Raw genomic sequence first — 14,608 nt, 5'->3', positions numbered from 1 at the left:
GTCCTAAGTCATAAAATCATAGCATCGTACAGACCCTTCAGTCCAACTCTTCCATGCTGACCAGATATCCAACATTAATCTAGTCCCATTTGCCAGCATTTGGCCCATATCCCTCCAAACCCTTCCTGTTCATGTACCCATCCAGATGCCTTTTAAATGTCATCATTGTACCAGCCTCCAACACTTCCTCTGGCAGCTAATTCCATACACGCGCCACCCTCTGCATGAAAGATTTGCCTGTTAGATCATTTTTAAATCTTTCCCCTCTCACCTTAAATCTATGCCCTCTAGTTTTGAACTTTCCGAACCTGGGAAAAAGACCTTGTCTAGTCAGGCAGGTGGAAGTGAATACTGCAGATGCTGGAGATTAGAGTCAAGATTAGAGTGGTGCTGAAAAAACACAGCAGGTCAGGCAGCATCCGAGGAGCAGGGAAATCGATGTTTGTTGCTTGACCTGCTGTGCTTTTCCATGAGCACTCTTAATCTTGACCCTTGTCTGTTCACCCCATCCATAGCCTTCATGATTTTACAAACCTCATCAGCCTCCGATGCTCCAGGGAAAACAGCCCCAGCCTGTTCAGTCTCTCCCTATTGCTCAAACCCTCTAACCCTGGCAACATCCTTGTAAATCTTTACTATGCCCTTTCAAGTTTAACAGCATCTTTTCTGTCGCAGGAAGACCAGAATTGAATGGAGTATTCCAAAAGTGGCCAAGTTTGTAATGGCCAGGATAGGGGTAGATGGTGGCACGGGGTGGCGTCACTAGGCTGGTATTCTAAAGGGCTTTTGCCTGAAACGTCGATTTCGCTGCACTTTGGATGCTGCCTGAACTGCTGTGCTCTTCCAGCACCACTGATCCAGAATCTGGTTTCCAGCATCTGCAGTCATTGTTTTTACCTGGTATTCTAAAGGTCCTAGCTCACATCAGGGGATTCAAATCCTGCCAAGACAATTCCTAAATTGTCATCAGTAATGATGGCTATGAAACCATCTTCAAATGTCGCAAAATCCATCTGGTTCACCAACAAAGACAGAAATTGCTGGATAAACTCAGCAGGTCTGATAGCCTCTGTGCAGAGAAAGCAGAGTCGATGTTTTGGATCCAGTGAACCTTCTTGCAAACAGATGGCCATTCACTATTGCCCTTGAAGTGGATAAAGTCACCATGGACCCAGAGGTTGCTCTCTCATGAGAGAGAGTTGTCAGGCGGTGGTTGAACCTGATGGTCACCACACCTCATTTGAGGAGAGAGGTTATGAAGGACAGTCCAGCTGGTGCAGGAATTGCACCCTCACTACTGACATCAATCTGGATCACAAAGCAGCCAGTCAGCCAATTGAGCTCACAAAGACCCAGTGAGTGTTCAACCAAGGTACAGTACAACTTCGATTATCCAAACGAGGTAGGCAGGGAGCATTCTGTTCGGATAACCGATTGTTTGGATAATTAGTTGTTTAGACAGTTGATTGTTTGGATAACAGACAATGTTTTTATGGAACCTTGAGCTCTCGCTCAGATAATCTGAAATTCGGATACTTGACATTTGGATAACCGAGGTTGTTCTGTACTGTCTGTCCATTCTGTGGACAGTAGTTTTGCAAATTACATGCTCGCTAATGAACTCTCCATGACAACAGCTCTACCAATTAAAGCTCATTTGCCGACCAATCAACATCTTCTTCTTGTGTAGGATAAACCTATGTTCCATTTGAGATGTTATATTATTGCAATTCCCGTCCTGAAATATTAACACGACTTCTCTCCCCACAGATACCGTCTGCTCTGTTGAGTAACTTTTTAATTCACTCATGGATTGTGGTTATCACTGACTGGGTAAATCTCCAGATCTGTGGCAAGAACGTTAAATAACAAGCAAACTAACCCTTTGTGCGCTTAAGCATCTGTTTCCGCTGCACAGCAGTACACACTTCTTTTTTATTCATGGGGCATTACTGCCGCTGGCTGAGCCAATACTTATTGCCTGTCCCTAGTTGCCCCTTGAGAAGGTGGGGGTGAGCTGCCTTCTTGAACCGCTGCAGTCAATGTGCTGTAGGTAGACCCACAATGTCCCTTAGGGAAGGAATTCCAGGATTGTGATCCAGCAGCAGTGAAGAAATGCCGATATATTTCTAAGGCAGGATGGTGAGTGGCTTGGAGGGGAATTTGCAGGGGGTGGAGGGTGTTCTAGGTCTTTTTAATTGGCCTAACCTCTGAGATCACGTGGCAACTGTTCCATAGAAGAGCAAGGGAGTTCTCCCTATTGCCTGAGTCAATATTTATCCCACAACCAAGCACACCACAAGTAGTTTTGATGGTCGTTTTAAAATTGTTATTTATGGAAACTTCATGCACGCAAACTACTTGCTGGATTTTTATGCTTACATCAGTGGTGCTGTCAGGAGCTAGCATTAGCTGAGCTAGTGTAAAACTTTGTAAAATTAGTAGGATGCGAAATAAGAGGATTTGGCAAACTTTTAAAATGACAGGGTATAGACCAATGATGTCCTCAATGTGCTAGAAATTAGCAACTACATAACATTTAGTTATAAATACAAACCTGACGGTATGAAGGACATAGTAAACACCAATTTATTTTTCCTCAACTAACTTTTTCTCGTATTCAGCATTTAAACAGGAATGTGGAAAAGAAAGAGGCTATTGAGTTCCTTAAGCCTGTTCCACCATTCAATAAGATCATGACTGGACTATTATCATAACACAAAAACATTGAAAATAGGAACAGGAATAGGCCATTCAGCCTTCAAGCCTGCTTCTCACCTTTGAGATTTGGTACTCTTGCAATTTTGATCAGATGACTACAGGATGGAAAGCTTTAACACCATCTTTCTCATTTTTAGTCCACCCACCCGGTCCTAGACTGCCCAGCCAGTGGAAATATTTCTTTTCGATCGACTTTGTCAATATTGTTTAAATTCTTGAAAAATTCAAGCCAATTAAACTTCAAGTTTCCAGAGCATCCAAAACCTTCCCCCGTCCCAACCCTCCAAGATCCTTTTGTCATTTCCAATTCTGACCTCTTGCTCACCTTTGATCTTCATCACGCCACCAATGGCAACCATGCATTTAGCTGCCTGAGTCCCTTATTTTTGATGCAGAGCTTATGCTTGAAATGGCAACTCTCCTGCTCCTCAGGTAACTAGCCGTGCTTTTCAAGCACCATATTTTTGAACTCCCAAACCCAAGTCTCCAAGCTTTGGGATTCTGTCTCTGAATTGTCTCACACCCTTGCGATCTTCCTTTAAGATGCCCTTTAAAACCTAACTCCTTGGCCAACTTATTGCTCACAGGACTTGTGATCTCCTTAAAGAACTCGGTGTCCAATTTTGGTTGCATCTTCTCCTGTGAACTGCAACGTTTAAGATGCCATAGAAATGCAAGATGCTGCTAAGACTTAGTTTCCTCCATTTTTTTCAATAACTCTATTGGTCTTGAGCACAGCAACTTTGCATTACAGGGCAGCACAGTGGTTAGCACTGCAGTCTCACAGGGCCAGGGACCTGGGTTCGATCCCAACCTCGGGCAACTGTCTGTGTGGAGTTTGCACATTCTCCCAGTGTCTGTTTGGGTTTCCTCTGGGTGTTCCAGTTTCCTCCCACAATCCAAAGATGTGCAGGTCAGGTGGATTGGCCATGGTAAATTGCCCGTAGTGTTAGGTGCATTAGTCAGAGGAAATTGAGTCTGGGTGGGTTACTCTTTGGAGGGTCGGTGTGGACCTGTTGGGCCGAATGGCCTGTTTCCACACTGTAGGGAATCTAATCAGAACAGCTCTTAGTTTCCATTCGACAGCATTCCTCAAGACTTCGATGTGGGCAATGAGTTCAGGTTGAGGTGTTGAAGGCCGTAAGATTAGATTAGATTACTTACAGTATGGAAACAGGCCCTTCGGCCCAACAAGTCCACACCAACCCGCCAAAGCGTAACCCACCCATACCCCTACATTTACCCCTTGTCTAAGACTACGGGCAATTTAGCATGGCCAATTCACCTGACCCACACATCTTTGGACTGTGGGAGGAAACCGGAGCACCCGGAGTTATGGAACACCCTGGAGAACACTGCAGAGCAGATGAAGAAGGAATCTTTCCCACAACATTAAGCGACATTTTGTTTTGACTACAATAGTTCATTGCGAATGACTGCAGTGATAATTGTGTCAACCAGAAGAACAGATTTTCATGAGTGAGGATGGTCAGGTTGACTGGATTGCCCGACAATGTGCCAGCATAAGTTGGATGGGCTAAATGGCCTCTTCTGGTGCCCTAATGACTGCACTTGGCATAGTTGAGCAAAACCGTTATGGGCTCAAGTGCAACCCAGAGGTTTGAGCATAAAAACAGGTTGGGACTGTCTACTCTCTGGAGTTTAGAAGAATGAGAGGTGATCTCATGGAAACATCCAGGATTCTTAACAGGCTTGAGTGGGTCAATGTTGAGAGGATGTCTCTCTTCATGGGAGAGTCTAGCACCAGAGGGCATGGTCTCAGAATAAAGGGGCACCAATTTCAGACTGAAATGGGGAGGAATTTCTTCTCTCAGAGAGTTGAGTGTCTTTGGAACTCTTGCCACAGAGAGCTGCGGGGGTAGAGTCCTTGGGTATATTTAAGGCTGAGATAGATTTTTGATCAATTAAGGGTTACAGGGAAAGAGCAAGAAGGTGAATGTCCAATCAGCCATGAACCTATTGAGCGGCAGAGCAGGGTGATGGGCTGAATGGCCCACTCCCGTTTCTATTTGGTATAGATGTACGGTCTTACAATCTGGGCTGACAGACCCAGGGTATTACCAAGAGTGTGCAACATTGTCATCTGCTTACCAGATGTGACATCAAACCGTCTCCTTACTTATGTGAGGAAGAGCAGAGAAATCACTCCCTGTTATCCTGGGAAATATTCCTCCCTCAACCAACATCATGAGAAACACATTATCTTGTCTTTATTTCTTTACTGCTTGTGGGATTTTACTCAAGTCGACTGCAAGGATTTCCACGTCACTGCAGTGACAAAGCTTCATTGTCTGGAACGTGCACTGGGTCATCCTGAAATAGCGGAACTGCATGTTACAGTAATGATTCTTTGGAAGCATTTGTCTCCTCTTTATCATGAATGTGGCATGATGTTTCTCTATGAATAAAATTACATGCCTGTGCGTGTAAAAAACATGCTCTATCAAATTAAATAACAGCATAAGAAGTTGGAGCATGAGTAGACCATTGATTTGATGCAATCAGGACTGAACTTATCCCCAAACTCAACTCCAATTTCCTGCCAGCTCTCTATAGCCCTTAATCATTACTGATTTAAAATCTGTCCATCTCCTCCTTAAAGTTATTCAATGCTCTGGCATCCACCACGCTCTGGGGGAGTGAATTCCACAGATGCATGACCCTTTGAGGGGAGCAATTTCTCATCTCTGTTTTAAATCTGCCACCCTTTATCCTATGAGCTCTCATTCCAGATTGCCCCTCAAGGATAAACTACATTTACTTTGTCAAACCCCTTTAGCACCTAATACACTCCTCTCATTCTTTTAAACTTCAGCGAGCACAGGCCAAGGCTGCTCAGTCCCCCTCAGCGGTAGAGATAAATGTGTTTGACCCAAAGTGGTGCCCAAACTGTTGGACCACTGCAGGGAGCATGAGAAAAAGTGAGGTGCTTATCTTTAATGCTGAGGACGTGAAATGAAAACAAAATACATTTGCCAATTTTGTCTTGCCTCACCGTGGGCGGCACGGTGGCACAGTGGTTAGCACTGCTGCCTCACAGCGCCTGTAGACCTGGGTTCAATTCCCGCCTCAGGCGACTGACTGTGTGGAGTTTGCACGTTCTCCCCGTGTCTGCGTGGGTTTCCTCCGGGTGCTCCGGTTTCCTCCCACAGTCACAAAGATGTGCGGGTCAGGTGAATTGGCCATAGTGTTAGGTAAGGGGTAAATGTAGGGGTATGGGTGGGTTGTGCTTTGGCGGGTCGGTGTGGACTTGTTGGGCCGAAGGGCTTGTTTCCCCACTGTAAGTAATCTAATCTAATCATTGGGACAATTCGCAAGGGTAGCAAATCAAGAGGGAAACCAGTGCTTCTTCTTCACGAGCAGAGAGTGTCGATCGGTTGGCAAAAGGATTCTGACTGGCAGAGCTACTGGAGAATGCGCCCAGAAACACTGATTGACAGATAATTGCCAGGTTTTGTTTCACAAAGCAAGTCTGGGATATTCTGAGCTTGCCATTCTCCTACCTTCTTCACAGAACCTTGCACATTATTACTTTTCAGAGAACAATCCCAATCTCTTTGAAAGACTTGAGTGAACCTCCCTCCCTCAGACTCTCGGACAGTACATTCCAGACCCCAACCACTTGCTGGGTGAAAAGTTTTTTTCCTTGTGTCTTCATTGCTCCTTTAATACTTTGTCTTAAACCTCTGCATCCTCATTCTCCACCTTGTACCTTTCCATGTCAGCTCTGTCACAATTTTGAGCACTTCCATCAAGTCTCCCTTTCTCCTTTCTCTTCTCCAAGAAAAAAACACCTTCAAAACACCTGAGTTAAATCTCTGGTTCTGTACATGTAAGTCCACTCCTCACCATCTCCATGCTCTTTGTTTCATAAAGGTTTTGATATTCTGAATTAGAAGCAATGTTTTAACTAAAACCAAACCTTTTGTTTGTAAATGGTTAACACAACCTGGTTCCTATAGCCTGTAGCAGCGACAGTCTCAGTCATACAATTTAGGAAACCTTTGTTTGTGTGTCATTTGTGATTAGTTCGGGAAATGCAAAAGTGATGCTGCAGCAATATTCCTGCTCCTTGACTTGAACCCTGTGTAGAAACACTGACAGCAAATCCCCAGTGTGGGACTTTCAATCTCGAGTCATGTCACAAAGGTACAACACGCAACAACAACTCATATTCTTCCAGCGCCTTTTAACATGAATGAAAAATCCCAAAAGTGCATTAGGTGAGTTATTATCAAACAAACTTTTGACACTGAGTCACATAAGGATAGCCAAAGAAGGACCTCCAAATTGTAGTCACTGCCAAGAAATGTGCACAGCAAGGTCCCACTAACGCCAGTGTGATAATGTCTCATCTGCTGAGTAGAGTCATGAACAAGGGATCAAAATGCCAAATTACTTACAGACACCACAGGAATTTGGAAAGACAACTTTTCTTTTTCAACAGAGGTTGCATGCCAAGCTCAAAGATCTCTATTGCAAGTGGAATGGAGGGTAAAAGTAGAGAAGTTTTCCTACAACTGTACAGGACATTGGCAAGCCCACACTTGGAGTCCTGTGCACAATTTCAGTCACATTACCTTAGAGAACACTGGAGCCTGGGTCACTGAATCTATTCAAGGCTAAGTTAGATTGTCCAGTGACGACTCCTGCTAATTTGTGTGCATCTGTGTGTGTGTGTGTGTATGTCTGTGTATCTTTCTGTGTGTGTATCCATGTGTGCCAGTCTTGAGTGGGATTCAACCCATAACCTTCTGATTTAGCAGCAAGATTGATGCCAAGTGAGTTACATCAATCAAGGTAGATGTGGCAGATTTCCAACACTACCAGACCACTGGTGAATGATTTGTATCTTAACAATGAGGACTGTTAAAGACAGGCAGGGAAGTGCACATCAGGCTACAGTTCTGATCTGCCACTGAATGGGGAGGGGAGTCAGGATCAATGGGCCTAATGATCTCGCCCAGCTTCTTTAGATTACTTACAATGTGGAAACAGGTCCTTCAGCCCAACAAGTCCACACCAACCCACAGAAGAGCAACCCACCCAGACCCATTCCCCTACATTTACCCCTTCACCTAACACTACGGGCAATTTAGCCTGGCCAATTCACCTAACCTGAGCATTTTTGGATTGTGGGAGGAAACCGGAGGAAACCCGGTGGAAACCCACACAGACACGGGGAGAATGTGCAAACTCCACACAGAGTCACCTAAGGCGGGAATTGAACCCGGGTCTCTGGCGCTGTGAGGCATGCCGCCCATCTATTTCTCTCATTCTTATAAAGATCTGCCAGAGCATGGGGAAAATTCACCTACTCTTCTGCAAGGTGGTGCCAGGGATCCAATTATTTATATCAAACTGCAAGGGCAGATGGGTTTAACATTCCAACAAAGGATAGTATCTTCAGGAGAATCACAGAATCGCTACAGTGCAGAAACAGGCTAATCAACCCATTACGTCAACATCAATCCTCTAAAGAGCATTCCACCGCAAACCAGACCCCTTACCTTATCCCCATACTTCCCATGGCTAACCCACCAAGCTTACATATCTCTAGACACTATGGACAATAATTAGCATGGCCAATCCCTCGTAACTGCAGATCTTTGGACTGTGGGAGGAAACCGGTGCACCTGAAGGAAACCCACACGAATGTGGGGAGAATGTGCAATCTCCATGCAGGCAATCTCCCCCTCCCCCCTCCCATTTCTCTCTCCATCCCGGAGGCTCCCTGCCTTCATTCCTGATGAAGGGCTTTTGCCCAAAGCGTCGATTTTCCTGCTCCTCGGATGCTGCCTGACCAGCTGTGCTTTTCCAGCACCACTCTAATCTACACTCTGATTTCCAGCATCAGCAGTCCTCACTTTGGCCATGTGATAACAAGGCCTGCTGTGTGGGATTGGGGTAAAGCCTCCAGCCCTAAAGTTATTGAACTCGGTACTGAGTTCAGAAGGCCGTAGAGGTCCCAACTGGAAAGTGAAGCGTTGTTCTTCCAGCTTGTGCTGAGCTGCACTGGAGCACTACAGCAAGCCTGAAACAGAGATGTTGGCCAGGGAACACAGTGGTGTGTTTACATGTCAGATAACATAGAACATAGAACAATACAGCACAGAACAGGCCCTTCGGCCCATGATGTTGTGCCGATCATTTGTCCTAGATTAAGCACCTATCCATGTACCTATCCAAATGCCGCTTAATGGTCACCAATGATTCTGATAATTGGAAGCTTTTTTGTGGGCGTAATGTAGGAGTTCAGCAAAGCTGTCACCCAGTCTACACTTCGTTTCCCCAATGTAGAGGTAACCACATTGTGAGCAGTAGACTAGATTGCGGGAAGTGCAGGTAAATTGCTGGAAGGTCAATTCACCTGGAAGGTACGTACGGGCCATTGGATACTGAGGAGGGAAGAAGTAAAAGGGTAGGTGTTACACATTCTGCGGTTGGAGGGGAAGGTGCCGTGGGGCTGTGAGGATGTTGAGAGTGAAGGACCAGATGAACAAAGAACTTGAAGGTGGGCTATCAGTGTTCACTCAGCTCTAGACAAAGGAAATCATTCATCATCAATGCATTGTGATAAATTGATTGCCAGTGCTGTGCCTCATTACCTCATAATGGAAATTCTGGTGAGTGAGCTGAAGCTCCGCTATTAGCTTAACTCATCCAGTGGGGTCAGCCCTCAACAGCTAGGCTGGCGACAGAAAGGGAGCCAAACTCAGTTGAATGGCAGGCGTGACTGAGCAGCTACAGATGAGCTACAGCGGATGAGAAAGGATGGTACGGGGCAGAAAATTATGACATCCCGTGACAGTAGCCCTCTTGGCTAAGACAGTGACTAGCAACATCAGCGGCAGTCACTACATAAATGCAGGTCTAGTTTCCTTATAAATAAATCAGGAGCTCTACTCTTGTACAATGTTACCCTTCTCCAAAGAGAATGGGGTTCTGAAGAAAAGTCAAATTTGACTCTAAACATTAACTCAGCTTTCCCTCTGCAGATGCTGCTGACCTGGAGAGTTTCTCCAGAATTCTGATGGAAATTGGATTTAACTTTAGTACTTGGGAGTCCCATATCTCAGGAAGGATGTACTGGTCCTGCAGCATGTTCAGAGAAGGTTCACGAGAATGGTCTCTGGAATGAAAAGCTTAACAAATGAAGAATGTTTGAGGACTCTGGGTCTATACTGGATGGAGTTTAGAAGGCGGAGGGGGAATATTATTAAAACTTACAGAAGAGTGAGTGGCCTGGATGTTAGGAAGATGTTTCCATTGGTGGGAGAGACTAGGACCTGAGGGCACAGCCGTAGAGTATTTGGAAGACCTTTTGGAAAGGAGATAAGGAGTAACTTCTTCAGCCAGAGATTGGGGAATCTATGGAATTCATCACCACAGAAGGCTGTGGAGGCCAGGTCACTGAGTATATTTAAGATTGAGACAAATAGGTTCTTGATTGTCAAGGGGATCAAAGGTTATGAGGAAAAAGCGGGAGAATGGGGATGAGAAACTTATCAGCCATGATTGAATGGCTGAGCAGGCTTGATGGGCTGAATGGCCTAATTTCTGTTCCTATAGTTTATGGTCTTATGGGAGTCACAGCTTGGGCTCTGGAATAGTCTCAAAAGCTATGAAAATGTGACTTTTCCACCAACAGATAAGTCAATTAGAGCTCATTTCTTTTTAAAAGTTTGTTATCTAAGTTTTTGAAAACAAGGAGCCAGCAAAGTTTTGAAAACAAGTCTCCAGCGAATTGATTGGCATTTCCTGCATAATTTGCACCTGATAAAATCTATCAAACGAGAAAACCTTCCTTCCTCCCAACACTGGCAAGTTTCTTTTTAAGAACTTAATAGTTATTCACATACCAAATTCTGACTTCAGGGTTAGACCCTGACAAAATAGAGCGGGGGGGGAGCTTGCCAGAATCCTGTTGGACAATTTGCAAGTATTACTTGTGAGAGAGGGGAACAGTATAATGCAAACTAACCTCACTGTGGAATTTGACAAGCTCAAATTCTCTGACTTGAGCTCAGAGCAAAGTTTGCACTCGTCTAAAAGAAAGCGAAAGAATTCTATATTTTATCAAAGTAAAGCGTTCACACGGATCGAGCAACTCCTCTCTTTCTCTCCCTCTGCAACCCCCACCTCGGTTCCTAAGACTTTATGAAAACTTTCATTCAGTTATAAAGAACTTTTACTCACAGTTTCCTGTCGACTTTCCCCGGGAAACCTTTTCGTGTGTGTTGCAGTCGACAAGAAGCTGCCGGGTTTGTTGCTAATCTTTTGGAGGAGGGTCAGGATGCGTTAGGGAAACTCATCCATTCAGAAACATGAAACAGAAATAAACACACACAGTGGTTTTCGTCCCTGTGAGGATCGTTCCATGGATATTAATCAATTTGGAACATAACTTCGTGCAGTATTCATTCGACTGTAGAAAGGAGTTTCAGTTTGGGATTGTGCAGTGCGGGAAGCCAATCGGCCCGACAGAGCTGTGCTAGCCCTCTGATGTAGACTGTTTTGGTTGTTATTTTCCTTGCATTTATTGCCCATCCTTACTTTCCCTGCAAAAGTGGTGCGGAGCTGCTTAGTTGTCCTTGGGTTGTGGGGACACCTGGAGGGAATTTGAAGATTTAGGAAGGGAATTTGAAGATTTTGATTAGCTACACTTATAGAATGGCTGGAACATAGTCCCAAATCAGGATGTTGTAACTTGGAAGAGGACTGGCAGGGGGAATTGTTCTCATGTTTTGTTTTGATTTGATTTATGATTGTCACATGAACATAGGTACAGTGAAAGAATTTTGTTTTGGTGCAGTACAGGTAGATCATACCATACAAAGTGCGTGAGGGTAATAAAACAGTGAGGAATACAATGTTACGGCTGCTGAGAAGGTGCACAGAGAGTGAGATCAACATTAAATTTGAAATTTGAGAGGTCCATTCAGGAGTCTAATAACAGGGGAGAAGAAGCTGTTCTTGAATCTGTTTTACACGTGTATACAAACTTTTATATCTTCTGTCTGATGGAAGATGGAGTATAACCAGGATGGGAGGGGTTTTCAATTTTGTATCTGCTGCTTTTTGTCTCTCTGGGTGGTAGAGGTTGCTGGTTTGGAAAGTGCTGTTGTAGGAGGCTTCCAAATTGCTGCACTGCATCCTGTCACAGTTAGGCAGGATGGCGAATGCACCTGATCTCTGATTGGGAGGATTGCAGAGATCCCAGAGGGATGTGGACTTAGGGAGGTTACAGAGGCAGGGATAGATGAGACCATGGAGGGATTTGGAAGCCAAGCTAAGACTGCTCATGGTGAGCGCAAGCGAAATTTAACATTATCTTCACAAGTCAACTTTGTAAACCCTGTTCTCATCCAAATGAATGTTTAACCTTATGTTTCCAATTTCGATAATCATGAAGGAAATATGCTGCCCAAATTGGTTACTGCACAAGTCTTGCTGTTTCGCAGAGGATATTACAATCATTTTATTGGTCCAGACAGCTGTTTCTTATGTAAGTTATAAAATTAATATAACCAGCTAATACATAAGAACAGAAATAGACCACTCAGCCCCTTGAACTTGCTCCACCACTCACAGAGTCATAGAGATGTACAGCATGGAAACAGACCATTCAGTCTCACTCATTCATGCCGACCAGATATCCTAAATTCTAAACCCTTCCTCTCCATATTAGAATCCAGATACCTATAAAATGTTGTAATTGTACCAGCCTCCACCACTTCCTCTGGCAGCTCATCCCATACACGCATCACCCTCTGTGTGGAAACGTTGCCCCTTAGGTCTCTTTTATATCTTTCCCCTCTCACTTTAAACCTATGCCCTCTAGTTTTGGACTCTCCTATTCGGGGAAAAATACCTTGTCTATTCACCCGAGCCTTGCCCCTCATGATTTTATAAACCTCTATAAGGTCACTGACCTCATCCTCTGATGCTCCAGGGAAATGTGTCCCGGCCCAGTTAACCTCTCCTTATAGCTCAAACCCTCCAACTCTGGCAACACCCTTATAAATCTTTTCTGCATTCTTTCAAATGAATGCTTAATCCTAGTTTCCAAGCTCACTACCATGAATGAACTGTTGTGCCCAGATTGTTTATTATTCAAGTTTCACTGTTCTCCAGAGGATATTCCCATCATTTTATTGATCCAGACAGATTTATCTTATGTAATTTATAGAGTTAATATGACCAGCTAATACCTAAGAGCTGTAGTAGACCATTCATCTGCTTGAACTTGCTCCACACTCAATGCTCATGGCTGATCTTCAGCCTTCCTAACTAGTCCATTGAGTCTCCATAAGACCATAGAAGCACAAATAGGCCATTCAGTCCATCGCTGAAAATGTGTTGCTGGAAAAGCACAGCAGGTCAGGCAGCATCCAAGGAACAGGAGATTCGACGTTTCAGGCATAAGCCCTTCTTCAGGATTCTCCTGTTCCTTGGATGCTGCCTGACCTGCTGCGCTTTTCCAGCAACACATTTTCAGCTCTGATCTCCAGCATCTGCAGACCTCACTTTCTCCATTCAGTCCATCGGGTTTGCTCTGCCATTCAACGAGATCCAGCCTTATCTACACTTTCCCAAACAATTCCTGTATCCTTTCATTCGCTTAGATCCCAAACATCTATTGGACTCAGCCTTGAGTGTCTTTATTTAAGAAAGAACACAAGTGCATTAGAAGCAGGTTAGAGAAGGCTTACCAGACTAATACCTGGAATAGGTGGGTTGTCTTATGAAAAAATGTTGGACTTGTATCAATTGGAGTTTCAAAGAATAAGATGTGATTTGGAGTCATAGGGATGTACAGCATGGAAACAGACACTTTGGTCCAACTCATTGACTCTGACCAGATATCCATCACTTCCTCTGGCAGCTCATTCCATCCACACACTGACGGAATCAGGATCTAAAGTGGTTGAACTCGATGTTAAGTCCTGAAGGCTGCAGGGTCCCCAAGCAGAATATGAGGTGCTGTTCTTCCAACTTGCCAGCTGAACTTCGTCAGAGCACTGCAGCAAGCCTGTGACAGAGACGTTGGCCAGGGAACGTGTGGGGTGTTAAAGTGGCAGGCAACTGGAAGCTCAGGATCATTTTTGTGTACAGAACATAAGTGTTCTACAAAGTGATCACCCAATCTGTGTTTCATCTCCCTTGTGTAGAGGAGACCACATTGAGCGCAGTACATGAGATTGAATGAAGTGCAGGTAAAGTGCTGCTTCACCTGGAAGGTGTGACTGGGGCCTTGGATACTGAGGAAGGGGGGAGTAAATGGGCTGCTGTTAGACCTTTGTTAATTGCATAGGAAGGTGCCTCGGAAGTGCAGGAATATGTTGGGAATGGAGGAAGGGAGGACCAGAGTGTCCTTGAGGGAATGGTTTATGTAGAAGGTTGACAAGGGAGGGGAGGGGAGGGGACTATGTGTCTGGTTAGGGTATCCTGGTGGCAGAAATAGTGACTTTACAATCCTTTGGATGTGGAGGCTGATGGGATGGTAGGTGAGAACTGGGGGATCCTACCATTGTTGGAGGAGGAAAGGGAAGTGTTCCCCAGCCAATACCTCTGTCTCAGGCCTGTAGCAGTGCTCCAGTGAACCTCAGCCCAAGCTTAAAGAACATTTTCTTGTTCAAAAAAGAGGCTCATTTTCCACTTGGGGATCCTACAGCCTCTAGGCTGTAGCTTTAGAGTTTGGTCAATGGCTTTAGAGTTTAGTCAATAGCTTTAGAGTTTGATTCCATTCATTCATGTTTTTTTACCCAATCCCACACACAATCCTGTTAGGATGAGTTACTTTTACCACAGCTACCCATTCTCAGTTATTATCACATTATATAGGCTGCATTCAGTACAACTC

General features: G+C 44.6%; 1 protein-coding gene across 1 annotated transcript in view; it reads right to left on the bottom strand.

The window, feature by feature from the left end:
* The window catches only part of LOC132816568 (solute carrier organic anion transporter family member 2B1-like), a 99,849-nt gene extending 88,808 nt beyond the window's left edge, over nucleotides 1-11,041 (bottom strand). The window contains exon 1 of the mRNA XM_060826335.1: nucleotides 10,942-11,041. The gene's annotated coding sequence lies outside the window, so the exon portion shown is untranslated. The remainder of the gene's footprint in view (nucleotides 1-10,941) is intronic.
* Nucleotides 11,042-14,608: the final 3,567 nt, after the last annotated feature.

Source organism: Hemiscyllium ocellatum, chromosome 6 (assembly GCF_020745735.1).
Source record: "Hemiscyllium ocellatum isolate sHemOce1 chromosome 6, sHemOce1.pat.X.cur, whole genome shotgun sequence".
Lineage (NCBI taxonomy): Eukaryota > Metazoa > Chordata > Chondrichthyes > Orectolobiformes > Hemiscylliidae > Hemiscyllium > Hemiscyllium ocellatum.
This window is presented reverse-complemented; position numbering and strand designations above follow the sequence as displayed.